We start from the raw sequence: 20,070 nt of genomic DNA on the forward strand, positions 1-20,070 counted from the left end.
TTATCATCAGAATCCCCTACTTTTACTAATGAATGGTGTAGATATTGATCAAGTTTTGCTAACTAGAGGGCTTTCTTACATTCTGTTGGTCATCAGTGTCAGAATTTAGTAGAAGGGCACAAAGGATGCATGCTATGACTGCCTCTTGGGCATTGCTAACTAATGCTTCACCAGACAATCTATCTAGAGTTGATATGTTGTCATCATTCCATGTTTTGAAATTTCATTAAGTGCTTGCCCTCCAAGCCCTTGTCCATCCTCTTTTTGTTCACAAAGTGTTTAAACTTGTCTCTCAATCTTAATCAATTAGTTTTACTATATTATTTGTCTCGCTCTTTTATTAAACTTTGCTCAGGTAGTCGCCTTCAGTTCCCACTGAAAATAAAAAATCTATTTCCTACTTACCATATGTTTTCCCTCAGTGTAGGAGAATGGCTATAGGCATTCAATGGGAACTTTACTTTGAAAAATGCTATGAAGAAGATGTTGAAAATAATCATATTTGATTGATTTTTTATGATTTGTATTCAACTTTGACTATTGCTGTAGATTACTTTTATTGGTTTGCTTGTTATCTGTGTCTCTTCTAGAGAGTTTACATATGGTAAAAAGCTGTATTTTGCAAAACATGGAGATGCCTGGGATTGAACCCGGGGCCTCCTACATGCAAAGCACTGAGCTACATCCCCTTAGAGCTGCTATTTTCTTATGCAAAAGTGATTGCAGCTTTACATTTCACTAGAGATTTACTACTTTTCAATGTTATTAGGGACATCTTAGAGGATGGAAGTATAACCTTTATACCATGCTTGACTTCAAGGACTTTATGGTTTTCATTGCTGATGAGAATGCAAGTAGATGCCCATTCCGAACATTGGAATGCTCTTAAAGTTCTCCATCAGAGAATGGTTTATCATCAGAATCCCCTACTTTTACTAATGAATGGTGTGGATATTGATCAAGTTTTGCTAACTAGAGGGCTTTCTTACATTCTGTTTGGTCATCAGTGTCAGAATTTAGTAGAAGGGCACAAAGGATGCATGCTATGACTGCCTCTTGGGCATTGCTAACTAATGCTTCACCAGACAATCTATCTAGAGTTGATATGTTGTCATCATTCCATGCTTTGAAATTTCATTAAGTGCTTGCCCTCCAAGCCCTTGTCCATCCTCTTTTTGTTCACAAAGTGTTTAAACTTGTCTCTCAATCTTAATCAATTAGTTTTACTATATTATTTGTCTCGCTCTTTTATTAAACTTTGCTCAGGTAGTCGCCTTCAGTTCCCACTGAAAATAAAAAATCTATTTCCTACTTACCATATGTTTTCCCTCAGTGTAGGAGAATGGCTATAGGCATTCAATGGGAACTTTACTTTGAAAAATGGTATGAAGACGATGTTGAATATAATCATATTTGATTGATTTTTTATGATTTGTATTCAACTTTGACTGTTGCTGTAGAGTACTTTTATTGGATTGCTTGTTATCTGTGGCTCTTCTAGAGAGTTTACATATGGTAAAAAGCTGCATTTTGCAAAACATGGAGATGCTGGAGATTGAACCCGGGGCCTCATACATGCAAAGCATGCGCTCTACCACTGAGCTACATCCCCTATGAGCTGCAATATTTTTATACAAAAGTGATTGCAGCTTTACTTTTCACCAGAAATTTACTACTTTTCAGTGTTATTAGAGACATCTTAGAGGATGGAAGTATAACCATTATACCATGCTTGACTTCAAGGACTTTATGGTTTTCATGGCTGATGAGAATGCAAGGAGATGCCCATTCCAAACATTGGAATGCTCTTAAAGTTCTCCATCAGAGACTGGTTTATCATCAGAATCCCCTACTTTTACTAATGAATGGTGTAGATATTGATCAAGTTTTGCTAACTAGAGGGCATTCTTACATTCTGTTTGGTCATCAGTGTCAGAATTTAGTAGAAGGGCACAAAGGATGCATGCTATAACTGCCTCTTGGGCATTGCTAACTAATGCTTCACCAGACAATCTATCTAGAGTTGATATGTTGTCATCATTCCATGCTTTGAAATTTCATTAAGTGCTTGCCCTCCAAGCCCTTGTCCATCCTCTTTCTGTTCACAAAGTGTTTGAACTTGTCTCTCAATCTTAATCAATTAGTTTTACTATATCATTTGTCTCACTCTTTTATTAAACTTTGCTCAGGTAGTCGCCTTCAGTTCCCACTGAAAATAAAAAAAACTATTTCCTACTTTCCATATGTTTTCCCTCAGTGTAGGAGAATGGCAATAGGCATTCAATGGGAACTTTACTTTGAAAAATGCTATGAAGAAGATGTTGAAAATAATCATATTTGATTGATTTTTTATGATTTGTATTCAACTTTGACTATTGCTGTAGATTACTTTTATTGGTTTGCTTGTTATCTGTGTCTCTTCTAGAGAGTTTACATATGGTAAAAAGCTGTATTTTGCAAAACATGGAGATGCCTGGGATTGAACCCGGGGCCTCCTACATGCAAAGCACTGAGCTACATCCCCTTAGAGCTGCTATTTTCTTATGAAAAAGTGATTGCAGCTTTACATTTCACTAGAGATTTACTACTTTTCAGTGTTATTAGGGACATCTTAGAGGATGGAAGTATAACCATTATACCATGCTTGACTTCAAGGACTTTATGGTTTTCATGGCTGATGAGAATGCAAGGAGATGCCCATTCCGAACATTGGAATGCTCTTAAAGTTCTCCATCAGAGACTGGTTTATCATCAGAATCCCCTACTTTTACTAATGAATGGTGTAGATATTGATCAAGTTTTGCTAACTAGAGGGCTTTCTTACATTCTGTTGGTCATCAGTGTCAGAATTTAGTAGAAGGGCACAAAGGATGCATGCTATGACTGCCTCTTGGGCATTGCTAACTAATGCTTCACCAGACAATCTATCTAGAGTTGATATGTTGTCATCATTCCATGTTTTGAAATTTCATTAAGTGCTTGCCCTCCAAGCGCTTGTCCATCCTCTTTTTGTTCACAAAGTGTTTAAACTTGTCTCTCAATCTTAATCAATTAGTTTTACTATATTATTTGTCTCGCTCTTTTATTAAACTTTGCTCAGGTAGTCGCCTTCAGTTCCCACTGAAAATAAAAAATCTATTTCCTACTTACCATATGTTTTCCCTCAGTGTAGGAGAATGGCTATAGGCTTTCAATGGGAACTTTACTTTGAAAAATGGTATGAAGACGATGTTGAATATAATCATATTTGATTGATTTTTTATGATTTGTATTCAACTTTGACTGTTGCTGTAGAGTAGTTTTATTGGATTGCTTGTTATCTGTGGCTCTTCTAGAGAGTTTACATATGGTAAAAAGCTGCATTTTGCAAAACATGGAGATGCCAGAGATTGAACCCGGGGCCTCATACATGCAAAGCATGCGCTCTACCACTGAGCTACATCCCCTATGAGCAGCTATATTTTTATACAAAAGTGATTGCAGCTTTACTTTTCACTAGAAATTTACTACTTTTCAGTGTTATTAGAGACATCTTAGAGGATGGAAGTATAACCATTATACCATGCTTGACTTCAAGGACTTTATGGTTTTCATGGCTGATGAGAATGCAAGGAGATGCCCATTCCAAACATTGGAATGCTCTTAAAGTTCTCCATCAGAGACTGGTTTATCATCAGAATCCCCTACTTTTACTAATGAATGGTGTAGATATTGATCAAGTTTTGCTAACTAGAGGGCATTCTTACATTCTGTTTGGTCATCAGTGTCAGAATTTAGTAGAAGGGCACAAAGGATGCATGCTATAACTGCCTCTTGGGCATTGCTAACTAATGCTTCACCAGACAATCTATCTAGAGTTGATATGTTGTCATCATTCCATGCTTTGAAATTTCATTAAGTGCTTGCCCTCCAAGCCCTTGTCCATCCTCTTTCTGTTCACAAAGTGTTTGAACTTGTCTCTCAATCTTAATCAATTAGTTTTACTATATCATTTGTCTCACTCTTTTATTAAACTTTGCTCAGGTAGTCGCCTTCAGTTCCCACTGAAAATAAAAAAAACTATTTCCTACTTTCCATATGTTTTCCCTCAGTGTAGGAGAATGGCAATAGGCATTCAATGGGAACTTTACTTTGAAAAATGCTATGAAGAAGATGTTGAAAATAATCATATTTGATTGATTTTTTATGATTTGTATTCAACTTTGACTATTGCTGTAGATTACTTTTATTGGTTTGCTTGTTATCTGTGTCTCTTCTAGAGAGTTTACATATGGTAAAAAGCTGTATTTTGCAAAACATGGAGATGCCTGGGATTGAACCCGGGGCCTCCTACATGCAAAGCACTGAGCTACATCCCCTTAGAGCTGCTATTTTCTTATGCAAAAGTGATTGCAGCTTTACATTTCACTAGAGATTTACTACTTTTCAGTGTTATTAGGGACATCTTAGAGGATGGAAGTATAACCATTATACCATGCTTGACTTCAAGGACTTTATGGTTTTCATGGCTGATGAGAATGCAAGGAGATGCCCATTCCGAACATTGGAATGCTCTTAAAGTTCTCCATCAGAGACTGGTTTATCATCAGAATCCCCTACTTTTACTAATGAATGGTGTAGATATTGATCAAGTTTTGCTAACTAGAGGGCTTTCTTACATTCTGTTGGTCATCAGTGTCAGAATTTAGTAGAAGGGCACAAAGGATGCATGCTATGACTGCCTCTTGGGCATTGCTAACTAATGCTTCACCAGACAATCTATCTAGAGTTGATATGTTGTCATCATTCCATGTTTTGAAATTTCATTAAGTGCTTGCCCTCCAAGCCCTTGTCCATCCTCTTTTTGTTCACAAAGTGTTTAAACTTGTCTCTCAATCTTAATCAATTAGTTTTACTATATTATTTGTCTCGCTCTTTTATTAAACTTTGCTCAGGTAGTCGCCTTCAGTTCCCACTGAAAATAAAAAATCTATTTCCTACTTACCATATGTTTTCCCTCAGTGTAGGAGAATGGCTATAGGCATTCAATGGGAACTTTACTTTGAAAAATGCTATGAAGAAGATGTTGAAAATAATCATATTTGATTGATTTTTTATGATTTGTATTCAACTTTGACTATTGCTGTAGATTACTTTTATTGGTTTGCTTGTTATCTGTGTCTCTTCTAGAGAGTTTACATATGGTAAAAAGCTGTATTTTGCAAAACATGGAGATGCCTGGGATTGAACCCGGGGCCTCCTACATGCAAAGCACTGAGCTACATCCCCTTAGAGCTGCTATTTTCTTATGCAAAAGTGATTGCAGCTTTACATTTCACTAGAGATTTACTACTTTTCAGTGTTATTAGGGACATCTTAGAGGATGGAAGTATAACCATTATACCATGCTTGACTTCAAGGACTTTATGGTTTTCATGGCTGATGAGAATGCAAGGAGATGCCCATTCCGAACATTGGAATGCTCTTAAAGTTCTCCATCAGAGACTGGTTTATCATCAGAATCCCCTACTTTTACTAATGAATGGTGTAGATATTGATCAAGTTTTGCTAACTAGAGGGCTTTCTTACATTCTGTTGGTCATCAGTGTCAGAATTTAGTAGAAGGGCACAAAGGATGCATGCTATGACTGCCTCTTGGGCATTGCTAACTAATGCTTCACCAGACAATCTATCTAGAGTTGATATGTTGTCATCATTCCATGTTTTGAAATTTCATTAAGTGCTTGCCCTCCAAGCCCTTGTCCATCCTCTTTTTGTTCACAAAGTGTTTAAACTTGTCTCTCAATCTTAATCAATTAGTTTTACTATATTATTTGTCTCGCTCTTTTATTAAACTTTGCTCAGGTAGTCGCCTTCAGTTCCCACTGAAAATAAAAAATCTATTTCCTACTTACCATATGTTTTCCCTCAGTGTAGGAGAATGGCTATAGGCATTCAATGGGAACTTTACTTTGAAAAATGCTATGAAGAAGATGTTGAAAATAATCATATTTGATTGATTTTTTATGATTTGTATTCAACTTTGACTATTGCTGTAGATTACTTTTATTGGTTTGCTTGTTATCTGTGTCTCTTCTAGAGAGTTTACATATGGTAAAAAGCTGTATTTTGCAAAACATGGAGATGCCTGGGATTGAACCCGGGGCCTCCTACATGCAAAGCACTGAGCTACATCCCCTTAGAGCTGCTATTTTCTTATGCAAAAGTGATTGCAGCTTTACATTTCACTAGAGATTTACTACTTTTCAGTGTTATTAGGGACATCTTAGAGGATGGAAGTATAACCATTATACCATGCTTGACTTCAAGGACTTTATGGTTTTCATGGCTGATGAGAATGCAAGGAGATGCCCATTCCAAACATTGGAATGCTCTTAAAGTTCTCCATCAGAGACTGGTTTGTCATCAGAATACCCTACTTTTTCTAATGAATGGTGTGGATATTGATCAAGTTTTGCTAACTAGAGGGCTTTCTTACATTCTGTTTGGTCATCAGTGTCAGAACTTAGTAGAAGGGCACAAAGGATGCATGCTATGACTGCCTCTTGGGCATTGCTAACTAATGCTTCACCAGACAATCTATCTAGAGTTGATATGTTGTCATCATTCCATGCTTTGAAATTTCATTAAGTGCTTGCCCTCCAAGCCCATGTCCATCCTCTTTTTGTTCACAAAGTGTTTGAACTTGTCTCTCAATCTTAATCAATTAGTTTTACTATATCATTTGTCTCGCTCTTTTATTAAACTTTGCTCAGGTAGTAGCCTTCAGTTCCCACTGAAAATAAATAATCTATTTCCTACTTACCATATGTTTTCCCTCAGTGTAGGAGAATGGCTATAGGCTTTCAATGGGAACTTTACTTTGAAAAATGGTATGAAGACGATGTTGAATATAATCATATTTGATTGATTTTTTATGATTTGTATTCAACTTTGACTGTTGCTGTAGAGTAGTTTTATTGGATTGCTTGTTATCTGTGGCTCTTCTAGAGAGTTTACATATGGTAAAAAGCTGCATTTTGCAAAACATGGAGATGCCAGAGATTGAACCCGGGGCCTCATACATGCAAAGCATGCGCTCTACCACTGAGCTACATCCCCTATGAGCAGCTATATTTTTATACAAAAGTGATTGCAGCTTTACTTTTCACTAGAAATTTACTACTTTTCAGTGTTATTAGCGACATCTTAGAGGATGGAAGTATAACCATTATACCATGCTTGACTTCAAGGACTTTATGGTTTTCATGGCTGATGAGAATGCAAGGAGATGCCCATTCCAAACATTGGAATGCTCTTAAAGTTCTCCATCAGAGACTGGTTTATCATCAGAATCCCCTACTTTTACTAATGAATGGTGTAGATATTGATCAAGTTTTGCTAACTAGAGGGCATTCTTACATTCTGTTTGGTCATCAGTGTCAGAATTTAGTAGAAGGGCACAAAGGATGCATGCTATAACTGCCTCTTGGGCATTGCTAACTAATGCTTCACCAGACAATCTATCTAGAGTTGATATGTTGTCATCATTCCATGCTTTGACATTTCATTAAGTGCTTGCCCTCCAAGCCCTTGTCCATCCTCTTTCTGTTCACAAAGTGTTTGAACTTGTCTCTCAATCTTAATCAATTAGTTTTACTATATCATTTGTCTCACTCTTTTATTAAACTTTGCTCAGGTAGTCGCCTTCAGTTCCCACTGAAAATAAAAAAAACTATTTCCTACTTTCCATATGTTTTCCCTCAGTGTAGGAGAATGGCAATAGGCATTCAATGGGAACTTTACTTTGAAAAATGCTATGAAGAAGATGTTGAAAATAATCATATTTGATTGATTTTTTATGATTTGTATTCAACTTTGACTATTGCTGTAGATTACTTTTATTGGTTTGCTTGTTATCTGTGTCTCTTCTAGAGAGTTTACATATGGTAAAAAGCTGTATTTTGCAAAACATGGAGATGCCTGGGATTGAACCCGGGGCCTCCTACATGCAAAGCACTGAGCTACATCCCCTTAGAGCTGCTATTTTCTTATGCAAAAGTGATTGCAGCTTTACATTTCACTAGAGATTTACTACTTTTCAGTGTTATTAGGGACATCTTAGAGGATGGAAGTATAACCATTATACCATGCTTGACTTCAAGGACTTTATGGTTTTCATGGCTGATGAGAATGCAAGGAGATGCCCATTCCGAACATTGGAATGCTCTTAAAGTTCTCCATCAGAGACTGGTTTATCATCAGAATCCCCTACTTTTACTAATGAATGGTGTAGATATTGATCAAGTTTTGCTAACTAGAGGGCTTTCTTACATTCTGTTGGTCATCAGTGTCAGAATTTAGTAGAAGGGCACAAAGGATGCATGCTATGACTGCCTCTTGGGCATTGCTAACTAATGCTTCACCAGACAATCTATCTAGAGTTGATATGTTGTCATCATTCCATGTTTTGAAATTTCATTAAGTGCTTGCCCTCCAAGCCCTTGTCCATCCTCTTTTTGTTCACAAAGTGTTTAAACTTGTCTCTCAATCTTAATCAATTAGTTTTACTATATTATTTGTCTCGCTCTTTTATTAAACTTTGCTCAGGTAGTCGCCTTCAGTTCCCACTGAAAATAAAAAATCTATTTCCTACTTACCATATGTTTTCCCTCAGTGTAGGAGAATGGCTATAGGCATTCAATGGGAACTTTACTTAGAAAAATGCTATGAAGAAGATGTTGAAAATAATCATATTTGATTGATTTTTTATGATTTGTATTCAACTTTGACTATTGCTGTAGATTACTTTTATTGGTTTGCTTGTTATCTGTGTCTCTTCTAGAGAGTTTACATATGGTAAAAAGCTGTATTTTGCAAAACATGGAGATGCCTGGGATTGAACCCGGGGCCTCCTACATGCAAAGCACTGAGCTACATCCCCTTAGAGCTGCTATTTTCTTATGCAAAAGTGATTGCAGCTTTACATTTCACTAGAGATTTACTACTTTTCAGTGTTATTAGGGACATCTTAGAGGATGGAAGTATAACCATTATACCATGCTTGACTTCAAGGACTTTATGATTTTCATGGCTGATGAGAATGCAAGGAGATGCCCATTCCGAACATTGGAATGCTCTTAAAGTTCTCCATCAGAGACTGGTTTATCATCAGAATCCCCTACTTTTACTAATGAATGGTGTAGATATTGATCAAGTTTTGCTAACTAGAGGGCTTTCTTACATTCTGTTGGTCATCAGTGTCAGAATTTAGTAGAAGGGCACAAAGGATGCATGCTATGACTGCCTCTTGGGCATTGCTAACTAATGCTTCACCAGACAATCTATCTAGAGTTGATATGTTGTCATCATTCCATGTTTTGAAATTTCATTAAGTGCTTGCCCTCCAAGCCCTTGTCCATCCTCTTTTTGTTCACAAAGTGTTTAAACTTGTCTCTCAATCTTAATCAATTAGTTTTACTATATTATTTGTCTCGCTCTTTTATTAAACTTTGCTCAGGTAGTCGCCTTCAGTTCCCACTGAAAATAAAAAATCTATTTCCTACTTACCATATGTTTTCCCTCAGTGTAGGAGAATGGCTATAGGCATTCAATGGGAACTTTACTTTGAAAAATGCTATGAAGAAGATGTTGAAAATAATCATATTTGATTGATTTTTTATGATTTGTATTCAACTTTGACTATTGCTGTAGATTACTTTTATTGGTTTGCTTGTTATCTGTGTCTCTTCTAGAGAGTTTACATATGGTAAAAAGCTGTATTTTGCAAAACATGGAGATGCCTGGGATTGAACCCGGGGCCTCCTACATGCAAAGCACTGAGCTACATCCCCTTAGAGCTGCTATTTTCTTATGCAAAAGTGATTGCAGCTTTACATTTCACTAGAGATTTACTACTTTTCAGTGTTATTAGGGACATCTTAGAGGATGGAAGTATAACCATTATACCATGCTTGACTTCAAGGACTTTATGGTTTTCATGGCTGATGAGAATGCAAGGAGATGCCCATTCCGAACATTGGAATGCTCTTAAAGTTCTCCATCAGAGACTGGTTTATCATCAGAATCCCCTACTTTTACTAATGAATGGTGTAGATATTGATCAAGTTTTGCTAACTAGAGGGCTTTCTTACATTCTGTTGGTCATCAGTGTCAGAATTTAGTAGAAGGGCACAAAGGATGCATGCTATGACTGCCTCTTGGGCATTGCTAACTAATGCTTCACCAGACAATCTATCTAGAGTTGATATGTTGTCATCATTCCATGTTTTTAAATTTCATTAAGTGCTTGCCCTCCAAGCCCTTGTCCATCCTCTTTTTGTTCACAAAGTGTTTAAACTTGTCTCTCAATCTTAATCAATTAGTTTTACTATATTATTTGTCTCGCTCTTTTATTAAACTTTGCTCAGGTAGTCGCCTTCAGTTCCCACTGAAAATAAAAAATCTATTTCCTACTTACCATATGTTTTCCCTCAGTGTAGGAGAATGGCTATAGGCATTCAATGGGAACTTTACTTTGAAAAATGCTATGAAGAAGATGTTGAAAATAATCATATTTGATTGATTTTTTATGATTTGTATTCAACTTTGACTATTGCTGTAGATTACTTTTATTGGTTTGCTTGTTATCTGTGTCTCTTCTAGAGAGTTTACATATGGTAAAAAGCTGTATTTTGCAAAACATGGAGATGCCTGGGATTGAACCCGGGGCCTCCTACATGCAAAGCACTGAGCTACATCCCCTTAGAGCTGCTATTTTCTTATGCAAAAGTGATTGCAGCTTTACATTTCACTAGAGATTTACTACTTTTCAGTGTTATTAGGGACATCTTAGAGGATGGAAGTATAACCATTATACCATGCTTGACTTCAAGGACTTTATGGTTTTCATGGCTGATGAGAATGCAAGGAGATGCCCATTCCGAACATTGGAATGCTCTTAAAGTTCTCCATCAGAGACTGGTTTATCATCAGAATCCCCTACTTTTACTAATGAATGGTGTAGATATTGATCAAGTTTTGCTAACTAGAGGGCTTTCTTACATTCTGTTGGTCATCAGTGTCAGAATTTAGTAGAAGGGCACAAAGGATGCATGCTATGACTGCCTCTTGGGCATTGCTAACTAATGCTTCACCAGACAATCTATCTAGAGTTGATATGTTGTCATCATTCCATGCTTTGAAATTTCATTAAGTGCTTGCCCTCCAAGCCCTTGTCCATCCTCTTTTTGTTCACAAAGTGTTTAAACTTGTCTCTCAATCTTAATCAATTAGTTTTACTATATTATTTGTCTCGCTCTTTTATTAAACTTTGCTCAGGTAGTCGCCTTCAGTTCCCACTGAAAATAAAAAATCTATTTCCTACTTACCATATGTTTTCCCTCAGTGTAGGAGAATGGCTATAGGCATTCAATGGGAACTTTACTTAGAAAAATGCTATGAAGAAGATGTTGAAAATAATCATATTTGATTGATTTTTTATGATTTGTATTCAACTTTGACTATTGCTGTAGATTACTTTTATTGGTTTGCTTGTTATCTGTGTCTCTTCTAGAGAGTTTACATATGGTAAAAAGCTGTATTTTGCAAAACATGGAGATGCCTGGGATTGAACCCGGGGCCTCCTACATGCAAAGCACTGAGCTACATCCCCTTAGAGCTGCTATTTTCTTATGCAAAAGTGATTGCAGCTTTACATTTCACTAGAGATTTACTACTTTTCAGTGTTATTAGGGACATCTTAGAGGATGGAAGTATAACCATTATACCATGCTTGACTTCAAGGACTTTATGGTTTTCATGGCTGATGAGAATGCAAGGAGATGCCCATTCCGAACATTGGAATGCTCTTAAAGTTCTCCATCAGAGACTGGTTTATCATCAGAATCCCCTACTTTTACTAATGAATGGTGTAGATATTGATCAAGTTTTGCTAACTAGAGGGCTTTCTTACATTCTGTTGGTCATCAGTGTCAGAATTTAGTAGAAGGGCACAAAGGATGCATGCTATGACTGCCTCTTGGGCATTGCTAACTAATGCTTCACCAGACAATCTATCTAGAGTTGATATGTTGTCATCATTCCATGTTTTGAAATTTCATTAAGTGCTTGCCCTCCAAGCCCTTGTCCATCCTCTTTTTGTTCACAAAGTGTTTAAACTTGTCTCTCAATCTTAATCAATTAGTTTTACTATATTATTTGTCTCGCTCTTTTATTAAACTTTGCTCAGGTAGTCGCCTTCAGTTCCCACTGAAAATAAAAAATCTATTTCCTACTTACCATATGTTTTCCCTCAGTGTAGGAGAATGGCTATAGGCATTCAATGGGAACTTTACTTTGAAAAATGGTATGAAGACGATGTTGAATATAATCATATTTGATTGATTTTTTATGATTTGTATTCAACTTTGACTGTTGCTGTAGAGTACTTTTATTGGATTGCTTGTTATCTGTGGCTCTTCTAGAGAGTTTACATATCGTAAAAAGCTGCATTTTGCAAAACATGGAGATGCCAGAGATTGAACCCGGGGCCTCATACATGCAAAGCATGCGCTCTACCACTGAGCTACATCCCCTATGAGCAGCTATATTTTTATACAAAAGTGATTGCAGCTTTACTTTTCACTAGAAATTTACTACTTTTCAGTGTTATTAGCGACATCTTAGAGGATGGAAGTATAACCATTATACCATGCTTGACTTCAAGGACTTTATGGTTTTCATGGCTGATGAGAATGCAAGGAGATGCCCATTCCAAACATTGGAATGCTCTTAAAGTTCTCCATCAGAGACTGGTTTATCATCAGAATCCCCTACTTTTTCTAATGAATGGTGTAGATATTGATCAAGTTTTGCTAACTAGAGGGCATTCTTACATTCTGTTTGGTCATCAGTGTCAGAATTTAGTAGAAGGGCACAAAGGATGCATGCTATAACTGCCTCTTGGGCATTGCTAACTAATGCTTCACCAGACAATCTATCTAGAGTTGATATGTTGTCATCATTCCATGCTTTGAAATTTCATTAAGTGCTTGCCCTCCAAGCCCTTGTCCATCCTCTTTCTGTTCACAAAGTGTTTGAACTTGTCTCTCAATCTTAATCAATTAGTTTTACTATATCATTTGTCTCACTCTTTTATTAAACTTTGCTCAGGTAGTCGCCTTCAGTTCCCACTGAAAATAAAAAAAACTATTTCCTACTTTCCATTTGTTTTCCCTCAGTGTAGCAGAATGGCAATAGGCATTCAATGGGAACTTTACTTTGAAAAATGCTATGAAGAAGATGTTGAAAATAATCATATTTGATTGATTTTTTATGATTTGTATTCAACTTTGACTATTGCTGTAGATTACTTTTATTGGTTTGCTTGTTATCTGTGTCTCTTCTAGAGAGTTTACATATGGTAAAAAGCTGTATTTTGCAAAACATGGAGATGCCAGGGATTGAACCCGGGGCCTCATACATGCAAAGCATGCGCTCTACCACTGAGCTACATCCCCTATGAGCTGCTATATTTTTATACAAAAGTGATTGCAGCTTTACATTTCACTAGAGATTTACTACTTTTCAGTGTTATTAGGGACATCTTAGAGGATGGAAGTATAACCATTATACCATGCTTGACTTCAAGGACTTTATGGTTTTCATTGCTGATGAGAATGCAAGGAGATGCCCATTCCAAACATTGGAATGCTCTTAAAGTTCTCCATCAGAGACTGGTTTGTCATCAGAATACCCTACTTTTTCTAATGAATGGTGTGGATATTGATCAAGTTTTGCTAACTAGAGGGCTTTCTTACATTCTGTTTGGTCATCAGTGTCAGAACTTAGTAGAAGGGCACAAAGGATGCATGCTATGACTGCCTCTTGGGCATTGCTAACTAATGCTTCACCAGACAATCTATCTAGAGTTGATATGTTGTCATCATTCCATGCTTTGAAATTTCATTAAGTGCTTGCCCTCCAAGCCCTTGTCCATCCTCTTTTTGTTCACAAAGTGTTTGAACTTGTCTCTCAATCTTAATCAATTAGTTTTACTATATTATTTGTCTCGCTCTTTTATTAAACTTTGCTCAGGTAGTAGCCTTCAGTTCCCACTGAAAATAAATAATCTATTTCCTACTTACCATATGTTTTCCCTCAGTGTAAGAGAATGGCTATAGGCTTTCAATGGGAACTTTACTTTGAAAAATGGTATGAAGACGATGTTGAATATAATCATATTTGATTGATTTTTTATGATTTGTATTCAACTTTGACTGTTGCTGTAGAGTAGTTTTATTGGATTGCTTGTTATCTGTGGCTCTTCTAGAGAGTTTACATATGGTAAAAAGCTGCATTTTGCAAAACATGGAGATGCCAGAGATTGAACCCGGGGCCTCATACATGCAAAGCATGCGCTCTACCACTGAGATACATCCCCTATGAGCAGCTATATTTTTATACAAAAGTGATTGCAGCTTTACTTTTCACTAGAAATTTACTACTTTTCAGTGTTATTAGCGACATCTTAGAGGATGGAAGTATAACCATTATACCATGCTTGACTTCAAGGACTTTATGGTTTTCATGGCTGATGAGAATGCAAGGAGATGCCCATTCCAAACATTGGAATGCTCTTAAAGTTCTCCATCAGAGACTGGTTTATCATCAGAATCCCCTACTTTTACTAATGAATGGTGTAGATATTGATCAAGTTTTGCTAACTAGAGGGCATTCTTACATTCTGTTTGGTCATCAGTGTCAGAATTTAGTAGAAGGGCACAAAGGATGCATGCTATAACTGCCTCTTGGGCATTGCTAACTAATGCTTCACCAGACAATCTATCTAGAGTTGATATGTTGTCATCATTCCATGCTTTGAAATTTCATTAAGTGCTTGCCCTCCAAGCCCTTGTCCATCCTCTTTCTGTTCACAAAGTGTTTGAACTTGTCTCTCAATCTTAATCAATTAGTTTTACTATATCATTTGTCTCACTCTTTTATTAAACTTTGCTCAGGTAGTCGCCTTCAGTTCCCACTGAAAATAAAAAAAACTATTTCCTACTTTCCATATGTTTTCCCTCAGTGTAGGAGAATGGCAATAGGCATTCAATGGGAACTTTACTTTGAAAAATGCTATGAAGAAGATGTTGAAAATAATCATATTTGATTGATTTTTTATGATTTGTATTCAACTTTGACTATTGCTGTAGATTACTTTTATTGGTTTGCTTGTTATCTGTGTCTCTTCTAGAGAGTTTACATATGGTAAAAAGCTGTATTTTGCAAAACATGGAGATGCCTGGGATTGAACCCGGGGCCTCCTACATGCAAAGCACTGAGCTACATCCCCTTAGAGCTGCTATTTTCTTATGCAAAAGTGATTGCAGCTTTACATTTCACTAGAGATTTACTACTTTTCAGTGTTATTAGGGACATCTTAGAGGATGGAAGTATAACCATTATACCATGCTTGACTTCAAGGACTTTATGGTTTTCATGGCTGATGAGAATGCAAGGAGATGCCCATTCCGAACATTGGAATGCTCTTAAAGTTCTCCATCAGAGACTGGTTTATCATCAGAATCCCCTACTTTTACTAATGAATGGTGTAGATATTGATCAAGTTTTGCTAACTAGAGGGCTTTCTTACATTCTGTTGGTCATCAGTGTCAGAATTTAGTAGAAGGGCACAAAGGATGCATGCTATGACTGCCTCTTGGGCATTGCTAACTAATGCTTCACCAGACAATCTATCTAGAGTTGATATGTTGTCATCATTCCATGTTTTGAAATTTCATTAAGTGCTTGCCCTCCAAGCCCTTGTCCATCCTCTTTTTGTTCACAAAGTGTTTAAACTTGTCTCTCAATCTTAATCAATTAGTTTTACTATATTATTTGTCTCGCTCTTTTATTAAACTTTGCTCAGGTAGTCGCCTTCAGTTCCCACTGAAAATAAAAAATCTATTTCCTACTTACCATATGTTTTCCCTCAGTGTAGGAGAATGGCTATAGGCATTCAATGGGAACTTTACTTTGAAAAATGCTATGAAGAAGATGTTGAAAATAATCATATTTGATTGATTTTTTATGATTTGTATTCAACTTTGACTATTGCTGTAGATTACTTTTATTGGTTTGCTTGTTATCTGTGTCTCTTCTAGAGAGTTTACATATGGTAAAAAGCTGTATTTTGCAAAACATGGAGATGCCTGGGATTGAACCCGGGGCCTCCTACATGCAAAGCACTGAGCTACATCCCCTTAGAGCTGCTATTTTCTTATGCAAAAGTGATTGCAGCTTTACATTTCACTAGAGATTTACTACTTTTCAGTGTTATTAGGGACATCTTAGAGGATGGAAGTATAACCATTATACCATGCTTGACTTCAAGGACTTTATGGTTTTCATGGCTGATGAGAATGCAAGGAGATGCCCATTCCGAACATTGGAATGCTCTTAAAGTTCTCCATCAGAGACTGGTTTATCATCAGAATCCCCTACTTTTACTAATGAATGGTGTAGATATTGATCAAGTTTTGCTAACTAGAGGGCTTTCTTACATTCTGTTGGTCATCAGTGTCAGAATTTAGAAGAAGGGCACAAAGGATGCATGCTATGACTGCCTCTTGGGCATTGCTAACTAATGCTTCACCAGACAATCTATCTAGAGTTGATATGTTGTCATCATTCCATGTTTTGAAATTTCATTAAGTGCTTGCCCTCCAAGCCCTTGTCCATCCTCTTTTTGTTCACAAAGTGTTTAAACTTGTCTCTCAATCTTAATCAATTAGTTTTACTATATTATTTGTCTCGCTCTTTTATTAAACTTTGCTCAGGTAGTCGCCTTCAGTTCCCACTGAAAATAAAAAATGTATTTCCTACTTACCATATGTTTTCCCTCAGTGTAGGAGAATGGCTATAGGCATTCAATGGGAACTTTACTTTGAAAAATGGTATGAAGACGATGTTGAATATAATCATATTTGATTGATTTTTTATGATTTGTATTCAACTTTGACTGTTGCTGTAGAGTACTTTTATTGGATTGCTTGTTATCTGTGGCTCTTCTAGAGAGTTTACATATCGTAAAAAGCTGCATTTTGCAAAACATGGAGATGCCGGGGATTGAACCCGGGACCTCATACATGCAAAGCATGCGCTCTACCACTGAGCTACATCCCCTATGAGCTGCTATACTATTATACAAAAGTGATTGCTGCTTTACATTTCACTAGAGATTTACTACTTTTCAGTGTTATTAGGGACATCTTAGAGGATGTAAGTATAACCATTATACCATGCTTGACTTCAAGGACTTTATGGTTTTCATGGCTGATGAGAATGCAAGGAGATGCCCATTCCGAACATTGGAATGCTCTTAAAGTTCTCCATCAGAGACTGGTTTGTCATCAGAATACCCTACTTTTTCTAATGAATGGTGTGGATATTGATCAAGTTTTGCTAACTAGAGGGCTTTCTTACATTCTGTTTGGTCATCAGTGTCAGAACTTAGTAGAAGGGCACAAAGGATGCATGCTATGACTGCCTCTTGGGCATTGCTAACTAATGCTTCACCAGACAATCTATCTAGAGTTGATATGTTGTCATCATTCCATGCTTTGAAATTTCATTAAGTGCTTGCCCTCCAAGCCCATGTCCATCCTCTTTTTGTTCACAAAGTGTTTGAACTTGTCTCTCAATCTTAATCAATTAGTTTTACTATATCATTTGTCTCGCTCTTTTATTAAACTTTGCTCAGGTAGTAGCCTTCAGTTCCCACTGAAAATAAATAATCTATTTCCTACTTACCATATGTTTTCCCTCAGTGTAGGAGAATGGCTATAGGCTTTCAATGGGAACTTTACTTTGAAAAATGGTATGAAGACGATGTTGACTATAATCATATTTGATTGATTTTTTATGATTTGTATTCAACTTTGACTGTTGCTGTAGAGTAGTTTTATTGGATTGCTTGTTATCTGTGGCTCTTCTAGAGAGTTTACATATGGTAAAAAGCTGCATTTTGCAAAACATGGAGATGCCAGAGATTGAACCCGGGGCCTCATACATGCAAAGCATGCGCTCTACCACTGAGCTACATCCCCTATGAGCAGCTATATTTTTATACAAAAGTGATTGCAGCTTTACTTTTCACTAGAAATTTACTACTTTTCAGTGTTATTAGCGACATCTTAGAGGATGGAAGTATAACCATTATACCATGCTTGACTTCAAGGACTTTATGGTTTTCATGGCTGATGAGAATGCAAGGAAATGCCCATTCCAAACATTGGAATGCTCTTAAAGTTCTCCATCAGAGACTGGTTTATCATCAGAATCCCCTACTTTTACTAATGAATGGTGTAGATATTGATCAAGTTTTGCTAACTAGAGGGCATTCTTACATTCTGTTTGGTCATCAGTGTCAGAATTTAGTAGAAGGGCACAAAGGATGCATGCTATAACTGCCTCTTGGGCATTGCTAACTAATGCTTCACCAGACAATCTATCTAGAGTTGATATGTTGTCATCATTCCATGCTTTGAAATTTCATTAAGTGCTTGCCCTCCAAGCCCTTGTCCATCCTCTTTCTGTTCACAAAGTGTTTGAACTTGTCTCTCAATCTTAATCAATTAGTTTTACTATATTATTTGTCTCACTCTTTTATTAAACTTTGCTCAGGTAGTCGCCTTCAGTTCCCACTGAAAATAAAAAAAACTATTTCCTACTTTCCATATGTTTTCCCTCAGTGTAGGAGAATGGCAATAGGCATTCAATGGGAACTTTACTTTGAAAAATGCTATGAAGAAGATGTTGAAAATAATCATATTTGATTGATTTTTTATGATTTGTATTCAACTTTGACTATTGCTGTAGATTACTTTTATTGGTTTGCTTGTTATCTGTGTCTCTTCTAGAGAGTTTACATATGGTAAAAAGCTGTATTTTGCAAAACATGGAGATGCCTGGGATTGAACCCGGGGCCTCCTACATGCAAAGCACTGAGCTACATCCCCTTAGAGCTGCTATTTTCTTATGCAAAAGTGATTGCAGCTTTACATTTCACTAGAGATTTACTACTTTTCAGTGTTATTAGGGACATCTTAGAGGATGGAAGTATAACCATTATACCATGCTTGACTTCAAGGACTTTATGGTTTTCATGGCTGATGAGAATGCAAGGAGATGCCCATTCCGAACATTGGAATGCTCTTAAAGTTCTCCATCAGAGACTGGTTTGTCATCAGAATACCCTACTTTTTCTAATGAATGGTGTGGATATTGATCAAGTTTTGCTAACTAGAGGGCTTTCTTACATTCTGTTTGGTCATCAGTGTCAGAACTTAGTAGAAGGGCACAAAGGATGCATGCTATGACTGCCTCTTGGGCATTGCTAACTAATGCTTCACCAGACAATCTATCTAGAGTTGATATGTTGTCATCATTCCATGCTTTGAAATTTCATTAAGTGCTTGCCCTCCAAGCCCATGTCCATCCTCTTTTTGTTCACAAAGTGTTTGAACTTGTCTCTCAATCTTAATCAATTAGTTTTACTATATCATTTGTCTCGCTCTTTTATTAAACTTTGCTCAGGTAGTAGCCTTCAGTTCCCACTGAAAATAAATAATCTATTTCCTACTTACCATATGTTTTCCCTCAGTGTAGGAGAATGGCTATAGGCTTTCAATGGGAACTTTACTTTGAAAAATGGTATGAAGACGATGTTGAATATAATCATATTTGATTGATTTTTTATGATTTGTATTCAACTTTGACTGTTGCTGTAGAGTACTTTTATTGGATTGCTTGTTATCTGTGGCTCTTCTAGAGAGTTTACATATGGTAAAAAGCTGCATTTTGCAAAACATGGAGATGCCAGAGATTGAACCCGGGGCCTCATACATGCAAAGCATGCGCTCTACCACTGAGCTACATCCCCTATGAGCAGCTATATTTTTATACAAAAGTGATTGCAGCTTTACTTTTCACTAGAAATTTACTACTTTTCAGTGTTATTAGCGACATCTTAGAGGATGGAAGTATAACCATTATACCATGCTTGACTTCAAGGACTTTATGGTTTTC

The 20,070-nt window shown here is 36.7% G+C and overlaps 9 non-coding genes across 9 annotated transcripts; all 9 read right to left on the reverse strand.

The window, feature by feature from the left end:
* Positions 1–1,540: 1,540 nt before the first annotated feature.
* TRNAA-UGC (transfer RNA alanine (anticodon UGC)) lies at positions 1,541–1,612 on the reverse strand. Its single transcript has one exon. It is a non-coding gene; the product is annotated as a tRNA-Ala (tRNA).
* Positions 1,613–3,374: 1,762 nt separating this feature from the next.
* On the reverse strand, positions 3,375–3,446 carry TRNAA-UGC (transfer RNA alanine (anticodon UGC)). Its single transcript has one exon. It is a non-coding gene; the product is annotated as a tRNA-Ala (tRNA).
* A 3,583-nt stretch (positions 3,447–7,029) lies between these two features.
* On the reverse strand, positions 7,030–7,101 carry TRNAA-UGC (transfer RNA alanine (anticodon UGC)). Its single transcript has one exon. It is a non-coding gene; the product is annotated as a tRNA-Ala (tRNA).
* A 5,402-nt stretch (positions 7,102–12,503) lies between these two features.
* TRNAA-UGC (transfer RNA alanine (anticodon UGC)) lies at positions 12,504–12,575 on the reverse strand. Its single transcript has one exon. It is a non-coding gene; the product is annotated as a tRNA-Ala (tRNA).
* An 852-nt stretch (positions 12,576–13,427) lies between these two features.
* Positions 13,428–13,499, reverse strand: TRNAA-UGC (transfer RNA alanine (anticodon UGC)). Its single transcript has one exon. It is a non-coding gene; the product is annotated as a tRNA-Ala (tRNA).
* An 851-nt stretch (positions 13,500–14,350) lies between these two features.
* Positions 14,351–14,422, reverse strand: TRNAA-UGC (transfer RNA alanine (anticodon UGC)). Its single transcript has one exon. It is a non-coding gene; the product is annotated as a tRNA-Ala (tRNA).
* A 2,672-nt stretch (positions 14,423–17,094) lies between these two features.
* Positions 17,095–17,166, reverse strand: TRNAA-UGC (transfer RNA alanine (anticodon UGC)). The gene has a single exon. It is a non-coding gene; the product is annotated as a tRNA-Ala (tRNA).
* An 851-nt stretch (positions 17,167–18,017) lies between these two features.
* Positions 18,018–18,089, reverse strand: TRNAA-UGC (transfer RNA alanine (anticodon UGC)). Its single transcript has one exon. It is a non-coding gene; the product is annotated as a tRNA-Ala (tRNA).
* A 1,763-nt stretch (positions 18,090–19,852) lies between these two features.
* TRNAA-UGC (transfer RNA alanine (anticodon UGC)) lies at positions 19,853–19,924 on the reverse strand. Its single transcript has one exon. It is a non-coding gene; the product is annotated as a tRNA-Ala (tRNA).
* Between the last annotated feature and the right edge of the window lie 146 nt (positions 19,925–20,070).

Source organism: Taudactylus pleione, unplaced genomic scaffold (assembly GCF_031769625.1).
Source record: "Taudactylus pleione unplaced genomic scaffold, aTauple2 ptg000070l, whole genome shotgun sequence".
Classification (NCBI taxonomy): domain Eukaryota; kingdom Metazoa; phylum Chordata; class Amphibia; order Anura; family Myobatrachidae; genus Taudactylus; species Taudactylus pleione.